A 25,082-nucleotide genomic window follows, 5' to 3' on the forward strand; every position below is an offset into this window, starting at 1 on the left:
GAGTGCCACGCTGGCACCCCTAGTCACTGGCTTCCTTCCACCTGAGCACCAGTACATCAGCAGGACCCCTGGCAGCTCCTCAATCTGGCACACCTGCACTGCTGCCCCCTAAACATAACCCTGCCAAATTCTGCCCTGACCTACACACTTCCCCCCTGCAGCCCGCCTGTAGTCAGTGACTCCCTGGGGGGGGTGTGAGGAGCCAAATCGATGGTGATCTGGATCGGGGAGGACTGATTAGGAAGCTACACGTCTCTGATCTCATTGTGCTGTTGGTTTCTTGCACTGTATTTGGACCCCCCGACAGTAACTTCTCTGCAAGTGGCATGTTCCGTTTCCAGACAATTAATTCGTTTAATGCTTTGCTTCACTCTACCAAATGGGATTTACTGTAAAGTTTGACAGGACAGTATCTTTAGTAAGGATTTAGCCCTGCTTCCCCTCTTCACCTCCTCCTCCTACACGGCCCTTCCAGGCATGGGCGGTGCGTGAAGCGCTGGCTGGGGGAGGCTAGCCCCAGCCCCGCCCCTTCCCTGCCCCCTCCGCGCCATAGCCCAGAGACCCCTTCACCGCGGCCACTGGCCCCTGCCCCAGGCTAGCCACCCCAGCTCCAGAGTGGTGGGAGGGCCAGCGGCACAGCCCCAGCCCTAATCAGAGCCACCACACGGGGACTGGAGCCACATGCAGAGCGGGAGGTGGCTGGAGGTGGAGCACAGCTGGCTGTTTGGAGAGGCACAGCCTCCCCCAGCCTAGGGTACCTGCCGCCCATGCTTCCAGGAGTTAGTTAGTTCGTTCTTTCCTTCTTGCTAGCTGGACAGCCCTGAGGAGCGAAGTCTCCTATTTATCCATGCGGCAGCTCTAATAGAGGTAGGTGTAGTATCATAGAATCTCAGGGTTGGAAGGGACCTCAGGAGGTCATCTAGTCCAACCCCCTGCTCAAAGCAGGACCAAACCCAACAGGTGGTTCATGGTCTGAGACTACCCAATCAAAGGGAATGTTAAGAGGCAATTTAATCATGCTCTGTAAGTACCTACGAGAGGAGAAGATTCCTGGAGGCTCCTTAATCTAGCAGGCAAAGGCAAAGTAAGAGCCAGTGGCTGGCAGCTGAAGTCAGCAAAATTCAAATGAGAAATAACGTGACCATCCGGAATGGTGAGGGAAACAGACTGGAACAGGTTAGTGTTAGATTTGATGCTGGGGAAGGAAGGGTGTTTTGTAATCGGAATCTGGCTTGAGATAGAAATGTTGCAGCCGAGAGCTTCTTTTTACAGTGGGCCCAACCAAAACCACGGGTCTGATGTTTGAGATGTTTAGAATACAGTAGTAGAAAGTTGAGGGACACTAGCTTGGTAGAAGCAGCAAAGAGTCCTGTGGCACCTTATAGACTAACAGATGTATTGGAGCATGAGTGTTTGTGGGTGAATACCCACTTCGTCGGATGTCTGTAAGGTGCCACAGGACCCTTTGCTGCTTTTACAGATCCAGACTAACACGGCTCCCCCTCTGTCGCTTGGTGGATTTTACTATGACTTCTTTCCAAAGCGCTTTGAGGCCGACTGACGGAAAGTGCTGTATAAGAGCTAGGGACGATTGTTGTTGTTATTCCTGACCATTGGTTGTACGTGGTGGTTTGCAGGGGGAATGTTAGGCACAACTGTCTGATCCCAGTCAAGGTGTCACATCGCAACTCCCAGCTGGACACAATTTGCGCAATCCCTGTTTTGCCAGGTGTTTATGTGACTACCACTCTGTTGTCTCCTACATGTGCTCTGCTGCTGACTTGACTTCACTGTTCTGTGCAAGGGAAGGGATGGACAAGCAGGTAAATGCACGGTAGGCACAAAGGGCCTGATCTTAAGATTAACTCCCCACCCCCTGTCCTGGTTGGTTTCAGTGAGGATGTCAGGTGCTCTGCACTACTCAGGATCATTTCCATTACTTGTTTGTTTTTCCAGCCAAGCCAACTGGCCAAGGCTGTTCCCACCTTGGTCCTTAGGAATACACCCCCACTGCTCTCCTTAGCCGTATCACATATTGGCTCCTTTCTGGACCTTGACTTGAGTTAGTCAGTGTGCCTAATCATGTGAGTATTATAATTGCCATGTGTGTCAATCATGCTCCACGCATGATCTGGTGGCGGTACTCCACTCCTAATGCTTTCAGCACCATTAATGATCATAATTATTTTCCTAAGTAAATTGTTCCTAATGACCACAATCAACTTTAGCGTGATAGCACAGTGAAGGATGCATCCGTGGGACGGGAGGTAGCGGGGGAAAAGACCTTTCAAGCTCTGTTTAAATTCGGATGCACAGATTATTTACCAGACGCTTTAGACTGTGCAGTGTGTTCCTGCAGTAAGTTCGGGAGTTCAAACACTTTGTCACGACATCTTGGCCTTTTGGCTATGATCAAGGGCAATAACAGTTGCACGTCTCGTTTGATCTCGGAAGGAGACTTCACCTTGCCTAGCAGAGGGATAGACTTACTTAGGCTATATCTACATTATGCACCTTTTAGCGACACACCTAAAAGGTACACAGTGTAGCCGCTCTTTGTCGGCAGGAGAGAGCTCTCCTGCTGACAAAAATCTTCCATCCCCAACATGCAGAGGTAGCTTTGTCGGCAGGAGAGCTCTCCCACAGACAAAGCACTGTTCACACTGGTGCTTTCCGTCTGTAAAACTTTTGTCATTTGGTAGGAGGAGGGAGGTGAGTTAAAGAGCTGAATTGAAAGTTGGCTCCATGAAGCAATTAAGCACTCTGAATCAAGTTCTTGCTGTGCCACTGGACTCATTAGCTTAGCTTCCCTTGAGTGGCTAAATTAGACCTTTAGAGGGACACTGCTTGGAACTGGAATCTTAAAGCTGCAAACGCTAAGCTGCCGTGTGCTTAGGCAATGGCCTGGAGGGGGCCATCTTCAGGCAGGCAGATTGGGCACATGAGGTTCCTGGTGTGTGAAATCTGCCTGGGAGGCTTTTAGGCTTGGAAGACCAGATGTGTCACCCAATGATTGCCTGTTCTGTTCATTCCCTCTGAAACTCCTGAAACTGGCCACTGTCAGAAGACAGGATACTGAGCTTGATGGACCATTGGTCTGACCCAGTATGGCCGTTCTTGTTTTCTTATCTCTCCTGGTAGACTCAGTGTTGCCAACTCTCATGATTTTATTGCAAGTCTCGTGATTTGTAATGCCTTTCTTAAAGCCCCAGCTCTTGGAATCATTCTGTTGTGTGAAACTGTTTTCGCTGAAAGGAAAGTACATTTCTGGCCCTCACCGTTGGAGAGAAAAGTGACCAAAGTGTTCCCTAAAGGCTTAGAAACCAGAAGACAAATTAAAAGAACCCAAATTAATTATTTCTTTCAATCTCCTGATTTGGGGGCCAGATTTGTGATTTTTGATTGTTTGGGGTTGGTAATATGGTAGACTGATATTCAAGCTACAGGGTTTCATTTTAAATGGGTTACCAAAGACCAATGCAAGGGGGAAGGTGTGTGGGTGTGCGCGTGCGTGTGCACACTTGAGATTTCTGGTTTTGTATGTATTTTAAAAACTCAGTGTACCACCCCTTCCCGCTCCGATCTCCTGGACGGAGATACCGCGGCAGCAGCCGTTTCCAAGGGCCGTTGCCATTCAAGCGTTGATCTTGAGTCTAGAATTTATAGCAAGGCGATTCTCATCCCCTGACTCCTAGCTCAGGGCTGCTGTCCGGTCTCCAGTGCTCAGGCTGGGAAGGTACGGTACCTGCTTGTGCATGTGTATACACTAACCCCAACGTGGGGTGGGGCATGAGGTCAATTCTTTGCATTTCCCGATCCTCACAATCATTCATTTGATCCCAGTTGCTCTGGCCGGGGGTGGGGGAGGTGTTCTATAGACTATTGTGATTCTGAAGTGGGTGATAGAAAATCGGATGGATCTTGGTGGTTTAATGCTCTGTTTTACCTCTCATTCCTGAGCTCTCCATTTGACATAAATTACATGGCCTCCGGGGAAGCTGCTAGGCATAGACATTTAATCAGCCTGATTCCCAGGAGCCTGGCCACTACACAGAGAAAGAGAAAAGCGGGGTTACCAGAAATCTTCAGCACTCAGAATGTGTCAAAAGAGACTGTTAATAACACAAACCAAAGCCCCGCTCAGCAGGGAGCTGGGATTCAGGAGTGTTGAATAGGTGACATCACCTTTTGCTTTACATCTGTTTTCTTTCAACAAAGAGAGAAGCAGCTTTAATAACCATCAGGTGGCCAGCAGCTGGGGATGGAGTTTACCCCACTGCTAAACCACGGCCCTTTTTTTTGTTTGCAGCACAGGGGAGGTGTTAACCCTGCTGTCCTGGTTTAATTCCTACTTCAATAATGAGCCTCCCTAGAGATAGGCTTCTCTTTCATTGCCTGTCTGGAACAGCAGCACTGTTATGGGGAGTCCCAGGCCAGTGCTCTATCCAGTAGGCGATACTGCCTCAGATGGCGAAGGGGCAGCACAGTGCATGTCCTGTCCAGTGGTGGCCCCTGCCCCAAAGAACTTACCACCACAGTGCAAGACAAGACGTAAGAAAAGAGTGAAGCAAACAAATGGGGCCGGCGAGGAGGGAGATCAGGGTGATGTTTTGCATAGGTTGAGCGTGCAATGCGTCGGTGTGACATCAGTGGCTCATCAGCTGCCCGGCTACACGGGGCACTGAGCGCTGTGGGAAATCTGGCTGTCAGCGTCAGGGGTTATGGAATGCTGAGGTTTTTGGAAAATTTGTGCCTAATTTCTCATTTGAATTGTCTGGCTTGAGCTTCCAGCCATTGTGCCTTTCTCGTCTAGAATGGTGAGCCCTTTAGTACCCAGGATGATATTTCAATGCTGTAATCAAGTCACCTCACAATCCTTTCCATCCCCATAAACTAAACAGACTGAGTTTGGTAAAGCCTCACTGGGAGGCATTTTCTCCACCCCTCAAATTATTGTTGTGGCTCTTTCCTAAACCCCTGTCCAAGTTTTCAACTCCCTTTTCTAAATGTGGCTACCAGAACTGCATGATTATTAATTACTATTATTATGACCGGTCTCCCCAGTGTCCACTGCTCTTGTCTTTATACATTCAAAGGTCACAGCATTGTACTGGGAGCTCATGTTGAGCTGCTTGTCCCCCATGACTCCTCAAGGCCACCCAGAGGGAGGGACAATTTGTCCCGGGCCCCACAGGGGCCCCCACGAGAGTTTTTCGAGGCCCCTGGAGCGGGGTCCTTCACTTGCTCCGGGGGCCCCAGAAAACTCTCGCAGGGCCCAGGCCCCCAGAGCTTCTTCCGCTCTGGGTCTTCAGCGGTGGGCGGTCCTGATGGGAAGGATCCCCCCCCCCACTGAATTACCGCCGAAGCGGGACCCGCTGCCAAAATGCCGGGTCTTCGGAGGTAATTCGACGGCGGTGAGCCCCCACCGCGGGTCTTCGGGGCACTTCAGCGGTGGGTCTGCTCCCCTGCCACCAAATTACTGCTGAAGCGGGGCCCCCCACCGTCGAAGACCCCAGGTCCCCTGAATCCTCTGGTGGCCCTGTGACTCCTAAATCCTTCTCATAGTATCTCCTTTCTAGGATACAGTCCCCTGTTTTGGGCAGCATTCCTTGCTCCTAGCGGTATCACTTTGCAATTGGCAAGATTAAAAGATGTGGTGTTTGAATGGGCCCAGTTCACCAAACAATGGAGATCGCTCTGTACGACTGCCCTGTCCTCCTCATTCTGTCTCCTTCCACCGGTCTGTGTGCAGGGTTTATCAGCACTGATTTTATATTTATTTCCAGATCATTGAGGAAAATATTGAATAACATCAGGCCAGTACCGATCCCTGTGGGGAACACCCCCGTTCAGTGATGCTTCCCCATTGCAACTACTTTTTGAGATCAGTCAGGTAGTTTTTTTTGTTTTTGCTTTAATCCATTTAGCATGTGCTTTCTTGCGATTGTCTGGTGCCAATTTTTTAATCAGGATGTCGTGCAGGACTAGGGCACACGCCTTAGAACAATCGAACTATATGACATCTACGCACATACCTTCATCAACCACACTTGGAATCTCATCAGAGAGGAAGAATGAATTTCATCTTTGTGGCTCCTCGCCGCTCCAGTGACTAACCTTCTCCTGCCTTTCCTCCACTGCTGCCAGGATCAATAAGCCCCAGGAGTTTATAAAATAAGTGTTAGCCAGTGTGTCATCCCATGTTTCACTGTTTACCTGCCCACAGTTTGGCTGTCAGTGGCTGAGACAGCTTTATCAGTGCCAGGCTTATCACAGTTCATCTTATGCACCGTGACAGGCAACGTTCACTGCACTGTCAGTGTCTCAGGCAAACACTCCAATGCAATCGTAGAATCTCAGGGTTGGAGGGGACCTCAGCAGGTCATCTAGTCTAGTGGTTCTCAAAGCCGGTCCGCCACTTGTTCAGGGAAAGCCCCTGGCAGAACAGGCCAGTTTGTTTACCTGCTGCATCCGCAGGTTCGGCCGATTGCGGCTCCCACTGGCCGCAGTTTGCCGCTCCAGGCCAATGGGGGCTGCGGGAAGCAGCACGGGCTGAGGGATGTGCTGGCTGCCCTTCCCACAGCTCCCATTGGCCTGGAGCAGTGAACCGCGGCCTGTGGGAGCCGCGATCGGCCAAACCTGCAGAGACAGCTGGTAAATAAACCGGCCCGGCCCACCAGGGGCTTTCCCTGAACAAGCGGCGGACTGGCTTTGAGAACCACTGATCTAGTCCACCCCCCTGCTCAAAGCAGGACCAATCTCCAACTAAATGGAGAGTCGGGAATGGCTGCAGCCCATTGAAGGTGGACAGCTTATGAGCTGATCCACTGAAAGGACATTCGTGGCAGGCCAGGGATGGGGGAGCCATTTGTTGTCTGCGTGGCCCTTACTGGGACACTGTAGAGTAGGATTTGACTTCTGTGTGTTTTAGGCCAGGCTTAAAATGATCTTGCGTTGTGCTTTGGAGTGAGAGCTGGGTGCAATGTTTAGGTGGTTTATTAGCCAGAAAATGTGGTTTCAGTCAAGCTGAAACTAGTCACGAATCTGGTGTGAATGTAGCAAATCGTTTCAGCCAAAAATAGTTTTTGGGGGGATAGATTCACAAGGGAACTTTGGTGCCATTCACAAAACAGCCAAAGGAGAACGTGGACCACCCCCCCAATACCCTTCAGCCTAGTGGTTAGGGCACTCATCTGGGATGTGGATGTGTTCAAATCCCAGCTTTTTAAAAAGCTCAGCTGTTGGGAAGCCCCCTCAGGGAGGAGGAAACTGTATATAAAAGAGGAGGGAGAGAGAGACTTTTGTCTTTCTGGGAGTTTAATTTACATGGGGATTAGAGAGAGGTTTGAGGTGCAAAGTTTAGATCTGGATCTTGAATCACTACTGAAATCTAGATTCTAAAAGTCAAGCTGGTTTTCTTCCTTTCCTGCCCCCCCCCAATGCTGATAGACAAGACAGATGCAGGGAGGGAGAAAGGAAGTATTATTCTGATCCCCATTTTACAGATGGGGAACTGAGGCACAAAAAGACTAAGTGATTTGCCCAAGGTCACATAGGGAGTTAGTGGCAGAGCCAGGAAATGACCCCAGCTCTCTGGAGTCCAAATTTAATGCCCATGCTTCCTTCACCACCCACATGATGGAGATAAATAGTATCCCTCTTCTACAGAGAGGTTAATGACTTGCCTAAGGTCAGGTATGTAATTTCTTTTTCCTTGTAGCCTTTGGGGAAAGATGCAGCTTTCCAGGTGGTCAGGTTGCAGTGCTGGAGGCTTGGAGGGTGCTACCTTCAGTGTATTCACCTTGTGGGGCAATGCAAGAATCGAAGTGTGAGACTGAATAACTGAAAAGGTTCCAGGTTATAGATGTGTGGCACCTCGGGTTGGCGCAGGGTCAATCAGAAGGAAGAATGAAGCATCTGTCATGTTTACACAATGCCTGGTCAGCATGTATGGCGGGCGTAATACAAATGTAAAGGTGGGTAGGTGTTAACCTGTAGGCAGGGCCGGCTCTGGCTTTTTTGCCGCCCCAAGCGGGGAGTGGGGGGGAAACAAACAAAAAAACCACCTGCGGGGCGGCCAGAGCGGCAAAGTACACACACACACACACAAAACACCTGTGGGGCGGCCAGAGCGGCAAAGTACACACACACACACACACACACACACACACACACAAAACACCTGCGGGGAGGCCGGAGCGACAAAGTACACACACACACACAAAACACCTGCGGGGTGGCCGGAGCAGCAAAGTACACACACACACACACAAAACACCTGCGGGGCGGCCGGAGCGGCAAAGTACACACACACACACACACACAACACCTGTGGGGCGGCCGGAGCAGCAAAGCGCAAAGAAAAAAAACAAACCCGCAGGGTAGCCGGAGCCAAGGTGCAGAGGGACTCCCTGTGCTGCAGATGTGCAGCGGAGTGCGCGCCTGGTCTAGCGGGGGGGAGGGGGAGAAAAGTGGGGGGAGAGAGAAGGGGGCGGCCAGGGCTTCAGCAGGGTGCTCACCATGCGGCCCCTCCCGCCGCGCCGCCTGCCAGGAAGGCTCTGCGCTGCTCCGGTCGGTGGGGAGGGAAAGACGCGGGCTGCCCTGCCGAGTTTGCTGCAAGGCGCTCCCCTCCTCCGCGCCGCTGCCCCCTACAAGGCAGCCGGAGCAGCAAACCAAAAAGAAAAAGGCAAAAAAAAGGGCAGCCGGAAGGCCGCCCCTTGGAATCTGCCGCCCCAAGCACGAGCTTGCTCGTCTGGTGCCTGGAGCCGGCCCTGCCTGTAGGAACTTCACTCTTGGAAACTGATCAACTGCTGCTACTTGAACCACTGCCAGGAAACTGCACATGCTGCATTTGTGTTATTTTGTCATGTTTTGGAGGTCGCATGAATGTTCTTCAGTCACCGGGGAAAGGCCGTCATGGACGAGTGGGCTCTTAGGCTGTTCTCGACGTGCTGAAGCTGCGTCTCTGATCTCTTGTGGCAGTGAGTGTCACAGCCTAGGTCCCTGCACTGCAAAAGCTCTGCCTCCTTGTGATGGGCCAGGTGCCCCAGCGCCCCCTCGCGGCAGGGGCGGGGTGGGGCCTAGCACTGCACCACTCGCTTGTCTTTCGGTCCGTCTCTGGTAGCCGGCGTGCGGCCTTACGGCCAGAGTCTCGGACACCCCTCCGGGTAGAGTAGCACGCCCAGCGGTCGGAGTCCGTGGCGCCCCTCTCGGGGCGGGGTAACGCGGCCTAGCGGCCGGAGTCCGCAAGCGCCCCCTTCGGGGCGAGGTAGCACGGCCTAGCGGCCGGAGTCCATACACACCCCTACGGGGTGGGGGTAGCGCGGCCTAGCGGCCGGAGTCCATAAGCGCCCCCTTCGGGGCCGGGTAGCGCGGCCTAGCGGCCGGAGTCCATAAACACCCCTTCGGGGTGGGGTAGCGCGGCCTAGCGGCCGGAGTCCATAAGCGACTTCTTCGGGGGGGGGGAGTGCGGCCTAGCGGCCGGAGTTCATAAACACCCTTCGGGTGGGGTAGCGCGCCTAGCGGCCGGAGTCCATAAGCGCCCCTTCGGGTGGGGTAGTGCGGCCTAACGGCCGGAGTTCCATAAACACTCTTCGGGTGGGGTAGCGCAGCCTAACGGCCGAGTCCATAAACCCCTCTCTGGGGCGGGTAGTGGCCTGGCGGCCGGAGTCCATAAGCGCCTTCGGGCGGGTAGCGCCTAGAGACCGGAGTCCATAAATCCCCCCCCTCGGGGTGGGGTATCACGGGGTGGGGTAGGGGGACTCGGGCCCGCCCTCTCCTCCGAGTCCCGACCCAGGGCCCTGATTGTGGCAAGCTCTCCTTGCCACCCGCTCGGCGGGGATCCGCCCGCAACACGCCGAGCGGTGCCGCAGCTTTAAGGCTGTCAGTTTCTAAAGTCCCCTGGGTCACTTCCTACCCCGTCTAGTCGGACGTTGGCGTTGTGGGAGCGGTTCCCCCGTAGGTCCCCTCCGGCCGGCGTCCCTCTCCGGGGTCTCCGGTACGGCTTCTGCCCGGCTGACGTCCCGGTCCAGGCTCCCTGGCTCTCCTCCCGCAGGAGCTGACGGTCTGCGTCCTTCTCCCCCGGTGGTCAGCCCAGACTGAGCAGACCTGCAGCCTTTTATACCTGTCTGCCAGTTAGAGCATGCCCAGCAGAACTTCCTGGGCGTGGCTTCCTCTGCTAGCAAGGAAGGGTTAACCCCTGCTGTACCAGTGCGGGGCTGTCCCGCCCCGTCACACACCCTCCCCCTTAAGACGGCCGTCGGGCCCGGCTGACCCTGGACTCCCGCCTCCCCCTCCTCCTCCCCGATGCGGGAGAAGAAGTCCGCGTTCCCATGAGCCTTGCCTGGCCGATGTGACACGCGGAAGGCGTAGGGTTGGAGGGACAGGTACCACCGCATGATCCGGTTATTCGTCGCCTTCATACTATTGATCCATCGGAGGGGCGCGTGGTCAGTCACTAAGGAGAAGGGGTTCCCTAATAGATAGTACCTTAGTGCTTCGACCGCCCACTTCACTGCCAAGGCCTCGCGTTCTATGGTGGAGTACCGGGTTTCGCGGGGGAACAGCTTGCGGCTAAGGTACAAGACCGGGTGTTCTTCTTCCCCTACCTCCTGCGACAGTACAGCCCCCAGTCCCACCTCCGAGGCATCCGTCTGTAGGATAAAGGGTTTTGAAAAATCCGGTTGGACTAGTACCGGTTCCCGTGTTAATTGTTCGCTCAGGGCGCGAAAGGCCTTTGCGCAGCCTTCCGTCCAGCGTACTTTCTGGGGTTGTGAACTGCGCGTCAACTCCGTCAGTGGGGCAGCGAGTGTGGCGAAGTTAGGCACAAACCGCCGATAGTACCCGGCCAGCCCCAAGAACTGCCGGACTTGCTTCTTGGTCGTGGGCGTAGGGTACGTTCTTAATGCTTCCACCTTGTCTACGAGGGGACGGATCTTCCCCCGGCCGACCGTGTAGCCCAGGTAAGTCACCTCCTTCTGGCCCAGGTGACATTTCGCCGGGTTCGCGGTGAGGCCGGCTTCGCCTAATGCCCGTAGAACTTTGGTCAGGTGTTGCAGATGTTCCTCCCAAGTGCTACTGTAGATGACAATGTCATCGATGCGCTGCGGCGTATTCGTTGTGTCGTCCAGCACCTGGTTCATGAGTCGCTGGAAGGTAGCCGCGGCCCGTGCAATCGAACGGCATCATCGTAAATTGGTAGAGTCCGAACGGCGTTGGAAATGCTGTCTTTCTCGCGAGGCGGTGTTAACGGGATCTGCCAATATCCCTTCGTCAAGTCCAGGGTGGAGATGAACTCGGCTTTTCCTAGCCGCTCCAGCAGCTCGTCCACCCGGGCATGGGATAGGCGTCAAAACGTGAAATGGCGTTTACCTTGCGGAAGTCGATGCAAAACCTGACTGTCCCGTCTGGCTTGGGGACCAACACTATGGGGCTCCGCCATTCACTCCGCGACTCTTCCACCACCCCTAAGGCTAGCATCAGCCCGAGCTCCTCCTTCACTGTCTCCCACATCTTCCTGGGAGTGGGCGGTGTGTCCCGCACTTTGTGCCCTGGAAGGGTAGCGATGTGGTGGCTTGCTAATGTGGTTCGTCCGGGTCGCGTCGACAAAACCACGGGGAACGCCGCCACCAGTCTTTCTACCTGGTCCCGCTGGGCTGGGGTAAGCTCGTGGCCTATGTCCGCCGTCCCGGCTGCCTCGGGCTCTCCCACCAGTGGCCCCAACTCCGGTTCTGGCGGGTATGGGGCTATCAGCAGGCCCTCTCGGTCCCTCCAGGCTTTAAGGAGGTTCACGTGGTAGACCTGGGTATCCCTCCTTCGCCGGACAACCGTGCCTCATAGTCGACCGGCCCAATCCGCCTGACCACTTCAAAGGGGCCCTGCCACTTGGCCAGCAGCTTGGACTCTGAGGAAGGAAGCAACAAGAGGACCCGATCCCCCGGCTCGAAAATCCGCACCTTGGCCCCCTTGTTATACTGAGCCTCCTGAGTCTGCTGGGCTCTAACCAGATTTTCGCGGGCCAAGGTCCCCAGCTCCCGGAGGCGTTCCCGCAGATGGAGGATATACTGCACCGACCCTCGAACACGGGTCTCCTGCTCTTCCCAGGTTTCCCTTAGGAGATCGAGGATACCCCTAGGCTTCCTCCCGTGAGGAGCTCAAAGGGGAGAACCCGTGGACGCCTGGGGTACCTCTCGCACCGCGAAGAGGAGTGCGGGAGTAGTTTATCCCAGTGCCGTGGGTCGTCCTCTACAAACTTTCTCAGCATGGCCTTCAAAGTGCCGTTGAATCGCTCGACCAAGCCATCCGTCTGGGGGTGGTAGACGGAGGTCTTTAGTGCCCGGATGTTCAGCAGCCTGCACAGCTCTGCCATCAATCTAGAGGTCACATTCGTTCCTTGGTCCGTTAGTATTTCCCTCGGGATACCTACCCGAGCGAAGATCTGCAATAGTTCGTTAGCAATGACTGGTGCTGTGGTGGACCTCAGTGGCACCGCCGGGATAGCGTGTGGCATAATCGACCACCACCATGATGTACTTATGACCTGTGCCGCTCTTCTCCAGGGGTCCCACGAGATCCAGGCCTATCCGGTCAAAAGGCGTCCCCACCACCGGCAAGGGTACGAGGGGGGCCCTTGGTACACCTTTTGGACCAGCTCTCTGGCATTCTGGGCAGGAGGCGCAATAATCTCGTACCTCCGCATGGATGCCCGGCCAAAAGAACCTCTGGGCCACTCTTTGCAACGTCTTCTCCCTGCCTAGGTGTCCGGCCCACGGCACCGAATGTGCCAGACGGAGCAAGTCCCGTCGGAACCGCCGCGGGACCAACAGCTGGCGTAGCTCTTCCTTTGTCTGTGGTTCTGGTACCACCCGATAGAGTAAGTCCCGATGGATCTCAAATCGGGGCCCTTGTGGCTGGCGGTGGGGCGGGTCTTCCTCCTGGTGGGCTAGTCGCCTGTTCCCAAGCCCGGCTGAGAGTGGTATCCTCGTTGCTCCTCGAGGAAGTCGGTGTCCACCTCTAGCCAGCCCGGGCCCTCTGTTGTCGGCGCCGGTGGGGACTTGGCTCCTTGCCTCTCTCGGAGCTCCCGAGGCCCCTCTAGGGGTCCTCGGCCGTTGGCTGGCCTAAAAATCCCGGTCGTCTAGCCCGTTTCCCAGTTCTCCTCCCTGGCGGCGTAGCCCCTTCCCTCAAGAGGTTTGTGAAGCCAGGCCAGTCACGCCCTAAGACCACGGGGTAAGCCAACTTAGGAGCCACCCCACTAGACACGCGCCCGGTGTTGGGCGCCTCAGCTGTACCCAGACAGTGGGGTAAGGCTTCACATCCCGTGGATGCACTGTAGCCGGATGGGGGCCCGGCCGGTGGGCTTAATCAGCCCTCCCGAATAACCGTCTGGCTACACCCGAGTCAACTAAGGCCCAGGCAGACGTCCCATCCACCTTCACCGGCAGAACAATTTTCCCGGCTCCCAAGTCCGGGCCCGGTGACCCGCCGTCAACACCTGCCCATAATTGCAATCCAGGTGCGGGCACTCCTCCTGAAGTGCCCTACCTGACCGCACTCGTGCAGCGGTCCCGTCTCGCTTCCTCGATAGGGTTGTGGCGGGGCTGCCCGGCCTTACTGGCGCCTCCTCCAGTCGTCGCGGGATATCTCCTCGGGTGTCGCCCTAGGGCCCGGGTTACTGGTATTCGGGGCTGGACATGCCGCGAGGCTCTCCCCGTCCCCTTACGTGGCCCCGGGCCTGCCCTGGGCTCCGTCCACCAGGCTCTCCCCTGGGGTTGGTCTTCAATGCCCCATCTGCTGCCTGGTAGTCCTCCATCCGGGAAACCGCGTCCGCGAGTCTTGGGGCGGTGTCGCTGCACCCATTCCTTCCCTCCCGGAGGCAGGGCTTGCAGGAACTGCTCTAGGGCTACCATCTCGGCCACTTGAACGCCCATCCGCCCTTCCGGCTCCAGCCACCTCCAACAGAGGTCCCGGATTCGCTGGGCCACGGCCCGCGGCCTGGCCCCTGGCGTGTATCGTTCCTGGCGGAGTCGCTGGCGGTAGGTCTCCAGGCTGACGCCAACCGTCCAAGATGGCGGCCTTGACCTTCGTGTAGTCCAGTGCGTCTTGGGGTCCAAGTTCCGATGCGCCCGGCAGGCTGGGCCTCAGGTAGGGTGCCAGTATCGTGGCCCAATGAGTGAGGGGCCACTGTACGGCAGTCGCGACTCGTTCAAAGGTCACGAGGAAGGCCTCGGGGTCATCCCCCGGCCCCATCTTAGCTAGGCGCACGGGTAATCCCGCGAGACCCTCGCCAGGGTTGCCCCTGATGGCCCCTAGAGGCGTACTCGGTGCCGGGCCGATTAGTGCCGCCATCTGTTGAACCAGCCGCTCCTGGTTCGCCTGTTGCTGGGTTGTCAGCTCCCGGATCAGTTGCTGCTGCTGTTCCTGTCGCTGTGCGGCTTGTGCCTGCTGCTGGGCCGCCAGCTGCTGGAGCAGCTGAGTTTGCTGCTGCTGCTGTTGCGCCATCTGCTGCTGCTGATTCTCCAGCAGCCACTTCAAAAGTTTCTCGGGGTCCATATTGGGTCCTGTGGCCTTATCTCAGGCCCGTTCAGGTCCCTGGTCAGGTGCCAATTGTGATGGGCCAGGTGCCCCAGCGCCCCCTCGCGGCAGGGGCGGGGTGGGGCCTAGCACTGCACCACTCGCTTGTCTTTCGGTCCGTCTCTGGTAGCCGGCGTATTACGGCCTTACGGCCAGAGTCTACGGACACCCCCTCCGGGGTAGAGTAGCACGGCCTAGCGGTCGGAGTCCGTAAGCGCCCCCTCTCGGGGCGGGGTAACGCGGCCTAGCGGCCGGAGTCCGCAAGCGCCCCCTTCGGGGCGAGGTAGCACGGCCTAGCGGCCGGAGTCCATACACACCCCTACGGGGTGGGGGTAGCGCGGCCTAGCGGCCGGAGTCCATAAGCGCCCCCTTCGGGGCCGGGTAGCGCGGCCTAGCGGCCGGAGTCCATAAACACCCCTTCGGGGTGGGGTAGCGCGGCCTAGCGGCCGGAGTCCATAAGCGCCCCCTTCGGGGTGGGGTAGCGCGGCCTAGCGGCCGGAGTCCATAAACACCCCTTCGGGGTGGGGTAGCGCGGCCTAGCGGCCGGAGTCCATAAGCGCCTTCGGGTGGGGGTAGTGCCGGGCCGGAGTCATAAACACCCTTCGGGGTGGGGTAGCGCGGCCTAACGGCCGGAGTCCATAAACACCCCCCTCTCTGGGGCGGGGTAGTGTGGCCTGGCGGCCGGAGTCCATAAGCGCCCCCTTCGGGGCGGGGTAGCGCGGCCTAGAGACCGGAGTCCATAAATCCCCCCCCTCGGGGTGGGGTATCACGGGGTGGGGTAGGGGGACTCGGGCCCGCCCTCTCCTCCGAGTCCCGACCCAGGGCCCTGATTGTGGCAAGCTCTCCTTGCCACCCGCTCGGCGGGGATCCGCCCGCAACACGCCGAGCGGTGCCGCAGCTTTAAGGCTGTCAGTTTCTAAAGTCCCCTGGGTCACTTCCTACCCCGTCTAGTCGGACGTTGGCGTTGTGGAGCGGTTCCCCGTGGGTCCCCTCCGGCCGGCGTCCCTCTCCGGGTCTCGGTGCGGCTTCTGCCCGGCTGACGTCCCGGTCCAGGCTCCCTGGCTCTCCTCCCGCAGGAGCTGACGGTCTGCGTCCTTCTCCCCCGGTGGTCAGCCCAGACTGAGCAGACCTGCAGCCTTTTATACCTGTCTGCCAGTTAGAGCATGCCCAGCAGAACTTCCTGGGCGTGGCTTCCTCTGCTAGCAAGGAAGGGTTAACCCCTGCTGTACCAGTGCGGGGCTGTCCCGCCCCGTCACACTCCTGCTTCCCCTTGGGCTTTGATGGTCTCAGAGTCCCTGAAGTTGCTGCTGACTTCTCTAATGTAGAGTCTGTCCCAGTGCTTAATTTATAATGGAAGAGGTGTTGGGGCTCAGGCAATTACTTTTACTTTTGTAACTGGTGTGGCAAGCCCAGAGGTGCCAGGGATGAGCCCTGGCACAGTTTAAGCACTGGTCTGACCCTGCCAGGCCCAAGTGTGAGATGATGCAGGAATCTAAGCAAGGTAAAATGTGCTGATCAGCCAGTGAGAACAGGGTAGCCCAGTCTAGCACTAAGGACAGCAACACTGCATGGCCAAGGAGTTACTCCTGACTAATAGCAGGGAGAAAGGCCTAAGAGCATAAAGCTTAACTCCATATCCTTTCAAACAAGCCCCTTTCTCTCCCCTATAGTCCCAATTGGGGGCGCATGGGGGACTAGATACTCACTATCCCCACAGCACCCCACTTTGCCACCTGTGTGTAGCCGCTTGTCCATGAGGGGTGGTCTGCAACCACCAATCTATTTCAGACAAACTGCCGGACAGCCATTGGATGGGACTGATATTTTGCAGTCATTCCTGGCCTCGGCTGGATGCAAACCAGTTAGTGGTGAGAATAAAGCTGGTAGTACATTTTTGAGGGAAAATTGGGTTTTGACTAAATGACATTTTTCGCAAAAAGTGCATGAATTTTTTCATTGAAAACCCAAATGCCTCAAACCCAAAATAGTTTGGCTGGAAAGCAAAATTTTTCAGAAAAAAACCCTAAAAACTTTTGATTCAGACATCCTGCTGTGGTGCCTCATGGCAGCTGTATTTCAGTTCCCTCATAGAATCATAGAATCATAGAATTCAAGATCAGAAGGGACCATTATGATCATCTAGTCTGACCTCCTGCAAGATGCAGGCCACATAAGCCGATCCACCCACTCCTTAAGCAAGCGACCCCTGCCCCATGCTTCGGAGGAAGGCGAAAAACCTCCAGGGCCACTGCCAATCTACCCTGGAGGAAAATTCCTTCCCGACCCCAAATATGGCGGTCAGCTGAACCCCGAGCATGTGGGCAAGACTCTCCAGCCATACCCTCTGGAAAAAGGCTAACAATATCCTATCATTGACCCTTTGTACTAATTACCAGTGTGGCACTTAATTGACCTATTGACTAAGCCCGTTATCCTATCATACCATCTCCTCCATAAACTTATCTAGCTTAATCTTAAAGTCATGGAGGTCCTTCGCCCCCACTGTTTCCTTCGGAAGGCTGTTCCAGAATTGCACTCCTCTGATGGTTAGAAACCTTCGTCTAATTTCAAGCCTAAATTTCCTGACTGACAATTTATATCCGTTTGTCCTCGTGTCCACATTAGCACTGAGCTGAAATAATTCCTGTCCCTCCCTGGTATTTATCCCTCTGATATATTTAAAGAGTGCAATCATATCTCCTCTTATCCTTCTTTTGGTTAAGGAAAACAAACCGAGCTCCTCAAGTCTCCTTTCATACGACAGGCTTTCCATTCCTCGGATCATTCTAGTGGCCCTTCTTTGTACCCGTTCCAGTTTGAATTCATCCTTCTTAAACATGGGAGACCAGAACTGCACACAATACTCCAAATGAGGTCTTACCAACGCCTTATATAACGGGACTAGCACCTCCTTATCCCTACTAGAAATACCTCGCCTAATGCATCCCAAGACCGCATTAGCTTTTTTAACGGCCACATCACATTGCCTACTCATAGTCATCCTACGATCAACCAGGACTCCTAGGTCCTTCTCCTCCTCCGTTACTTCCAACTGGTGCGTCCCCAGCTTATAACTAAAGTTCTTGTTAATCATCCCTAAATGCATAACCTTACACTTCTCACTCTTGAATTTCATCCTGTTACTAATACTCCAGTTTACAAGGTCATCCAAATCTCCCTGGAGGATATCCCGATCCTTTTCCGAATTGGCAATACCTCCCAACTTGGTGTCATCTGCAAACTTTATCAGCCCACTCCTACTCTTGGTTCCGAGGTCAGCGATAAATAGTTGAGTAAAATCGGACCCAAAACCGAACCTTGAGGAACTCCACTGGTAACCCCCCTCCAACCTGACAGTTCCCCCTTCAATACGACCCTCTGCAGTCTCCCCTTTAACCAGCTCCTTATCCACCTCTGGATTTTCATTTCGATCCCCATCTTTTCCAATTTAACCAGTAATTCCTCATGCGGTACCGTATCAAACGCCTTACTGAAATCAAGATATATTAGATCCACCGTATTTCCCTTGTCTAAAAAATCTGTTACTTTCTCAAAGAAGGAGATCAGGTTGGTTTGGCACGATCTACCTTTCGTAAATCCATGCTGTAATTTGTCCCAGTTGCCATCGGCCTCATGCTCCGTAACCACTCTCTCCTTTAAAAATTTTTCCATGACTTTGCATACTACAGATGTTAAACTAACAGGCCTGTAGTTACCCGGGTCACTTTTTTTCCCCTTCTTGAATATAGGAACTACATTAGCTAATCTCCAGTCAAACGGTACAACCCCCGAGTTTAGAGATTTACTAAAAATCATCGCTAACGGGCTCGCAATTTCACTTGCCAATTCCCTTAATATTCTAGGATGTAGATTATCCGGGCCCCCCGATTTACTTCCGTTTAGCTGTTCAAGTTTGGCTTCTACCTCAGATACCGTAATGTCTACCCATTCTCCTCTGCAGGACGAGCTTCCCAGCTGGACTGGATCTCCTATGGTGTACCAGGGCCAGGGGTTCCCATGATACACCTGCCTCCTCTCACCAGGAGGAGAGATTGTGGTGCATCATGGGAGATGTAGTCTCACCAGGGAGCCTGATCTATAGAGAAAGAGAGCATGAGGCACCAGAATTATATTTCCCATGAGGCATCATGGCATCATGTCCAAATTAACATATTTTGGCTTTTTTCTCGATGATTAAGTTTCTAATATTGGCATCTATCACGGTAGCCAATGAGTAAAAACCGCAATAGTGAATGAACAAAACACGGCCACCTGATGAACTCAGCAGAGGGCTCGTCTTTTTCTTTTCTTACCACACCCCCAGGTATTGTAACTTATTGTAGCTTAGAATTGTAGAAATGTAGGGCTGAAAGGGACCTCAAACAATCATGTAGTCCAGCCCCCCGTGCTGAGGCAGGATCAAATGTAATTTATCCCAGTTCAAACAGGGAATAAGAACTGTTATATCAGATATGCTCTTAGAGAATCGCAAGGATTTACTGGAACACTGCAAGTACCAACTCCAGCGCATACAGGCAGGACTGAACTTCTTCCTAGCACCCCTCCCATATCAGCTACAATGACATAATAACGTACGAGATGACAACTTAAGACTAAGATAAAGATACAGCATCCTCTATTGGTGGAGGTGCTGTCGCTACTGATCATTGCCAAGGATAAGATTTGTCACGGAAGTCACAGATTCCGTGACTTTCAGAGACCTCCATGACATTTTCCACTTCAGCCCCATCCCCTGGGGCAGCAGGGCTGGAGTTGTCAGCCCGTGGGAGTCCCAGAGCTCCGAGCCTCTGTGGGTGGCAGGAGTTCTGGAGCTCTGAGCCGCTGGCCCTGGAGCTCCGAACTGCTGCAGGCAAATGGGGCCCTGAAGCTCTGAGCCACCGAGCCTGCAGCGGGGGGCCCGGAGCTGTCAGCCGCAGCGGGTTCTGGACTCCCCAACCCTGTCCCCCGCAACAGGGCTCAGGCCTTAGTCATCCCCCCATCAGCCTCCCCACCCCCACATTATTTTTAGTAAAAGTCACAGACAGGTCTTGGCTCCTGTGAATTTTTGTTTATTGCCCACAATCAGTCCGTGACTTTTAATAAAAATAACCATGACAAAATCTTAACCTTAAGCATTGCCTTATGATCAGCCAATGAGCTCCAGTACTTGCAAGCTGAAGCTAGACAAATTCAGACAAGAAATAAGGCACAGGTTTTTAACGTTACGCACCTAGCAGAACTATTTAGCACTTGAATGAAACTTGCACAGTGTTAACTTTGTGCTGAATTGTGGTAACCTCCATATGTTCCTTCAGAGCTTGCTTTTTCAAACACTTGAGACGATTTCTATTGGCAATCAATACAATTGCTAGAAAAACATTAACCTCCAATAAAGATCCTTAATCTAGAAAGAACAGGTTACAGGATATTTAGATAAGTTAGCTTTATTCAAGTCAGCAGGGCTTAATGAAATTTACCCTAGGGTATTTAAGGAACTAGCCGAAGCAATCTCAGAACCATTAGGGAGGATCTTCGAGAACTCTTGGAGGATGGGTGAAGTCCCAGAGGATTAGAGCAGGGCAAACATAGCACCTATCTTTCAAAAGGGGAACAAAGAGGACTCAGGGAATTATAGACCAGTCAGCCTAAGTTTGATACCTGGAAAAATACTGGAACAAATTATTAAACAATCACTTTGTAAGCATCTAGAATAATAGGGTTATAAGGACTAGCCAGCATGGATTTGGCAAGAACAAATCATGCCAAACCAACCTAATTTCCTTCTTTGACAGAATTACCAGCCTAATGGATGGGATGGAGGGGGAGCTGAAGACATGACAGCTTGATTTTAGTAAGGCTTTTAACACAGTCCCACATGACATTCTCATAAGCAAACTAGGGAAATGTGGTGTGGATAAAATTACTATAAGGTGGGTGCACAACTGGTTGAAAGGCCATCTTCAAAGAGCAGTTATCAGTGGTTTGCTGTCAAAGTGGGAGGGTGCATCTAGTGGGGTCCCACAGGGATCAGTGCTGGGGGGAGTGCAAAGTGATGGGAGTGCAAAGTGGGTGGTGGTTGTTAGTTGTAACTAAGAGCCCTCTGGTGAGGTCAGCCATTGAGTTGCCCCCCTCTTTCTGGGGTACCAGAGGCCAAAGAAATCTAGAAAGCGCCATGTCCTCACAACAGGAAGCGCTTTCAGCCCATCTCCTGTGGGTGGCTTGCCCTCGAGTTGCGGCTTTCAGCATCTCTACCCTCTCCTTGCTTATGAGAAGGGGTGGAAGGGAGGTTTATGCCCCTTCTGCAGCAGGGATGGTTGCTAGGAGAGCTGGATACCAACTCACTCACCCCGCTGGGGGTGTTTTGCACTCACTTTGCTAGGTGTGAATGCCCACCCAAACTGCAAGGCAGTGGAGCCTGGAGTTCCTACAGCAGCGCCAGACATAGAGAAGACAGGCTGCTCACTGTCACTAGGGGCTTGAAGTTAACCAGGTAGCTTCCCTTACTAAAGGCCAGGTCTACGTGAGGAACAGTTTGCTGGCGCAGTCTCCTGTTATATTATACAAAGTGCTGCTAGTGCGGACGCAGCTTATACCAGGGACGCTGGGTTTTTTCTGGGGTAACTTGTACCAAGCACAGCATTGCTGGTATAACAGGGTCTGCACAGCTTTGCCTGCAGTTATTTTGGTTACAGATCGCACCTTTTCACAGCCCTGATGGACGTAGCTTTGCCTGCAGACGTCTGTGGTGTAGACCTGGCCTAGGATCTCTGAGAGAAGAAACGCATTGGGTTTCAGTGCGCTCTGGACCTGCTTATGGCTCGTGTCCTCGGAGAACCTTTCCCAGTTCCCCCTCCCCAGCTGCAATGGCTGCCCTCTTTTCCCAGCTGCTTTCCTCGGCGAGGATAAGAATCTTTTTTTTCAAAGCCGAATGCACGGAGTAAAAGCAGAGCCTGCAGCGTTCCGTAACGAGTCGCTTTAGCCGTTTGGGTGATGCCAACCATCTAGCATGTCAAGTGGTAGCTGCTTTCCTTTCCCCTCTGTTACTATTGATCTGACGTGATTTTATTACATATGAGCAAACAGGTTAATGGATTTGATTAGACGCAGCAAAATGTTTTGATTTAGGAATTTTACCCTCTTCCTGCTACAATTCCTTTCCCACTCCCTTTGCTTTCCAGCTTCACGCTTGTCAGAGCGGATTTCCCCTCCTCCCCCACAGGCAGCTCCTCCGGTGTTACAGGCAAGCTTTTAGCAGGGAAAAAGAGCTCGGGTTACAAGTAGCCTGCCAATTATTATTACCTGCCTTAGTTATTCCCCAGGAAGGTGAATTGCTGTATTTTCCACTCCTTGGCAATTACTAATTCACGTTCCCTTTCTTCCGTACGAAAAAGCGAAACAAATGGCACAAAAGCTGAGAAGCCGCAAGCCTCCAAGTGGGGGCAACAGAATTAGCATAGAGGAGTTTCTGATGATCAGGCGGTGATGTATTCACTCACTCACACACACATACCCCCAGCTACACCAACTCCAGCCCTTAGGATCCATTCCGTCTAGCCTTTGGGTTTGGGACAGGGAGCTGGGTTTGCCATTGTTTGAGTTGCTGGGCCTCCACTTGGCCCCATCTCCGATTTCTCTTGCCGGCACCGCTCTAAGACTGTGACAGCCCACCTTTTGGTGGCGGGCAATCAGGCCTCCGGCCGAGTCACAATTGATCTCGTACGCACACAGAGTCCAAAGAAATATATAAAGGCCCACGTCCTTACAATGGGAAGGGCCTTCAATCCCCCTCCTTCCTGCCCCACAGTGGTTTGCCCTGGCCTTGGGGCCTTTCAGGGTATGTCCTCACTGCAGCTGGCCTGTGACAGCTGATTCAGGCTTGCGGGGTTTAGGCTAAGGGGCTGTTTAATTTCGGTGCAAGTTTCCATAGTGGTATCACCTCTCGCTTCTCCAGCGTCAGTACAGCTCTCGTCTAGGTTCCCTCCACTGGAAGGCTGGGGTGAGCTCAGCACCCAGATCCAGGAACGTGGTCTTGCACACCCAAAAGTTCTGCAGCCACTGCTCATCCTCCCAAACCCGCATTACAATGCGATCCCACCGGTCAGTGCTCGTTTCTCGGGCCCAGAAGCAGCGCTCCACCATCGGCAGCTGCTCTGTGAATGCCATCAACGATCTTAAACTGGTTCTCACTATGTCCCACAGCAACGTTTACCTCCAAGAAATTGTCACGTTTCCTGCAGCTCTGTGAATATCAGAGGATCGTGCATCCTGTGCTTTCAACGTTCAGGACAATAGTGCAGAACTGTGCAGGCTCCATGTGTCTATCGGAAATGGTGAACAATGACAAACCCCATGCAGATTTGTGGGATTTTCAAAATAGACATGAAAAATTATGGGATGGAGATGGCTTTATGGGGTAGAGAAGGTTGTATGATGGGAACATGCTCTCACAGTCCCAATCACACCTGAATGCATTGTCAGATCTTCCCAAAAGAGAGTGCACTGGACAGTGATGAGTTGTACGCTGGGATACCTACCCATGGTTCATTGCACTGTGCAGTGAAATGAGCTCTCCTGGTGAGTTCACGCAGCAGCGGCGCAAGCAACAGCACACGTGCACACAAGCGATATGCTACCTGGGGCAGCTTTATGCTGACGGAACTTGCATCGGCAAAAGTTTGTAGTGTCGACATGTCCTAACATAAAATGGCAAAGTGAAGGCTTCTGCTGTACCCTTGTTCAGGAGCTCTCAGGATAGGTCCAATGTCTGTTTCCTCCCCTGCATGCCCCCCTTCTGAACTGTCTAGCTCCCTTTTTAAGCTCCTCCTCTAGCTGGAGCTGGCTCTGCAGTTGATGGAGGAAAGGGAGGTGGCCTAGCCTGGGCCCAGAACTGCTCCTTAACTCCTTCATTTCCAGTGTGGGGTTTATACCTTTCACAGTCCTCTGTATATGCTACTTTCTGTTCCTTCTACATCCACTTCTTTCCTCTGTTGCCAAACAATAAGAGTCTAATATCTTCTAGTCGTGTGTCCCCCCTTTGCACCAGCTGTACCATAAGGGACTGCATGGATCTGGGGTCAGATTTAGCGCTGCTTATAATCTGCTCCCCCTTCATGCATATTCACAGCCCCCTTTATTCACAACCAGGGGATCATACACAGATCAGCTTCTTCTTACCCTAAATGCAACAGGGCAGATTCTGATCAGTTACGCTGGTGTGTATTCAAAGTAATTGCATGAAACTCAAGTTACTCCAGATTTACACAGATATAGCTGAGACTGTAATCTGGCCCTCCACTTATTTTTCTATTATTATTGTTATTATTACAGGCTAGTCTGAAATATCAACGCTCATCTGTAGCATTTGAATGAGATGTCATCAAAATAAAAACCATGTGCCCAAGGAGGGATAGCTCAGTGGTTTGAGCATTGGCCTGCTAAACCCAGGGTTGTGAGTTCAATCCTCGAGGGGGCCAGTTGGATTAGGGGTTGGGGGATTGGTCTGCTTTTTGAGGGGTTGGACTAGATCATCTCCTGACCCTCCCCTTCTATGATCCTATGATTTAAGTCTGATTTTGCTTGCCAGAGTGTAAATTGTGAGTAAACCCACCAGAGCCAATAGAGTGAAACCAGTGTTACTCAGATGTAAGTGAGACCAGAATCTGGCCCCATAGATTTAAAAATATTCCATTATTTGTGTTGTTAACAACACACAACGTTGTGAATTGAAATCATTTTTTAAATCCCTATGTGTGAAGGGCATATCTGGTTCATTAACATTTATATGCCTTGTTTTTATTTTAATATATATCAACGGAGTCACTCTCATATTAATTCACAGATCAAATGTAAACGTATACCTCCAGGAACAAAGAATGTAGGCCGTACTTACAGGATGGGAGATTCTATCCTGGGGAGAAGTGACTCTGAAAGAGACTTGAGGGTCATGGTGGATAATGGCTGAACATGAATTCCTAGTGTGATGCAGTGCCAAAAAGGATATTGCGATCCTTGGACATGTGAACAGGAATATTGAATAGAATAGGGAGGTTGTGTTACTTTTGTATTTGGCATTAGTGCAACCACTACTGGAATACTATGTCCACTTCTGGGGTCCGCACTTGGAAACGGATGTTGAAATATTGAAGAGGGTTCGGGGAAGAGCCAGAAGGACGAGTCAAGGACTGGAAAGCATGCCTTGTAGTGATAGTCTCAAGAAGCTCTATCTATTTAGCTTATCAAAAAGAAGACAAAGGGGTGACTTGATCATAGTCTACAAGTACCTGAATGGAGAACAGAAATCTGATAATAGAGGGCTCTTGAATCTACCAGGCAAAGGTCTAACAAGATCTAATGGCTGGAAGCTGAAGCTTGACAAATATAGGCTAGAAATAAGGTGTAACATTTTTAGCAGTGAGGGTAATTATCCATTGGAACAACTTACCAATGGTGGCGGTGGATTCTCCATCACTGGAAATCGTTAAATTGAGATTGCGTGATTTTCTAAAATACCTTTT

The 25,082-nt window shown here is 52.9% G+C and overlaps 1 protein-coding gene across 4 annotated transcripts in view; it reads left to right on the plus strand.

Moving 5' to 3' along the window:
• LOC120399959 (XK-related protein 6) overlaps window positions 1-25,082 on the plus strand; it is a 121,657-nt gene that overhangs the window by 39,597 nt on the left and 56,978 nt on the right. The window contains exon 1 of one of the 4 annotated variants that reach the window (XM_039528243.1): window positions 22,801-22,898. The exons of 2 other annotated variants lie outside the window; for them this stretch is intronic. The gene's annotated coding sequence lies outside the window, so the exon portion shown is untranslated. Of the gene's footprint in view, window positions 1-22,800; window positions 22,899-24,130; window positions 24,162-25,082 lie in introns of those variants that run through there. One more of the 4 variants, XM_039528244.1, reaches the window with a different exon arrangement.

This window comes from Mauremys reevesii, linkage group 3 (assembly GCF_016161935.1).
Source record: "Mauremys reevesii isolate NIE-2019 linkage group 3, ASM1616193v1, whole genome shotgun sequence".
NCBI classification, from domain to species: domain Eukaryota; kingdom Metazoa; phylum Chordata; order Testudines; family Geoemydidae; genus Mauremys; species Mauremys reevesii.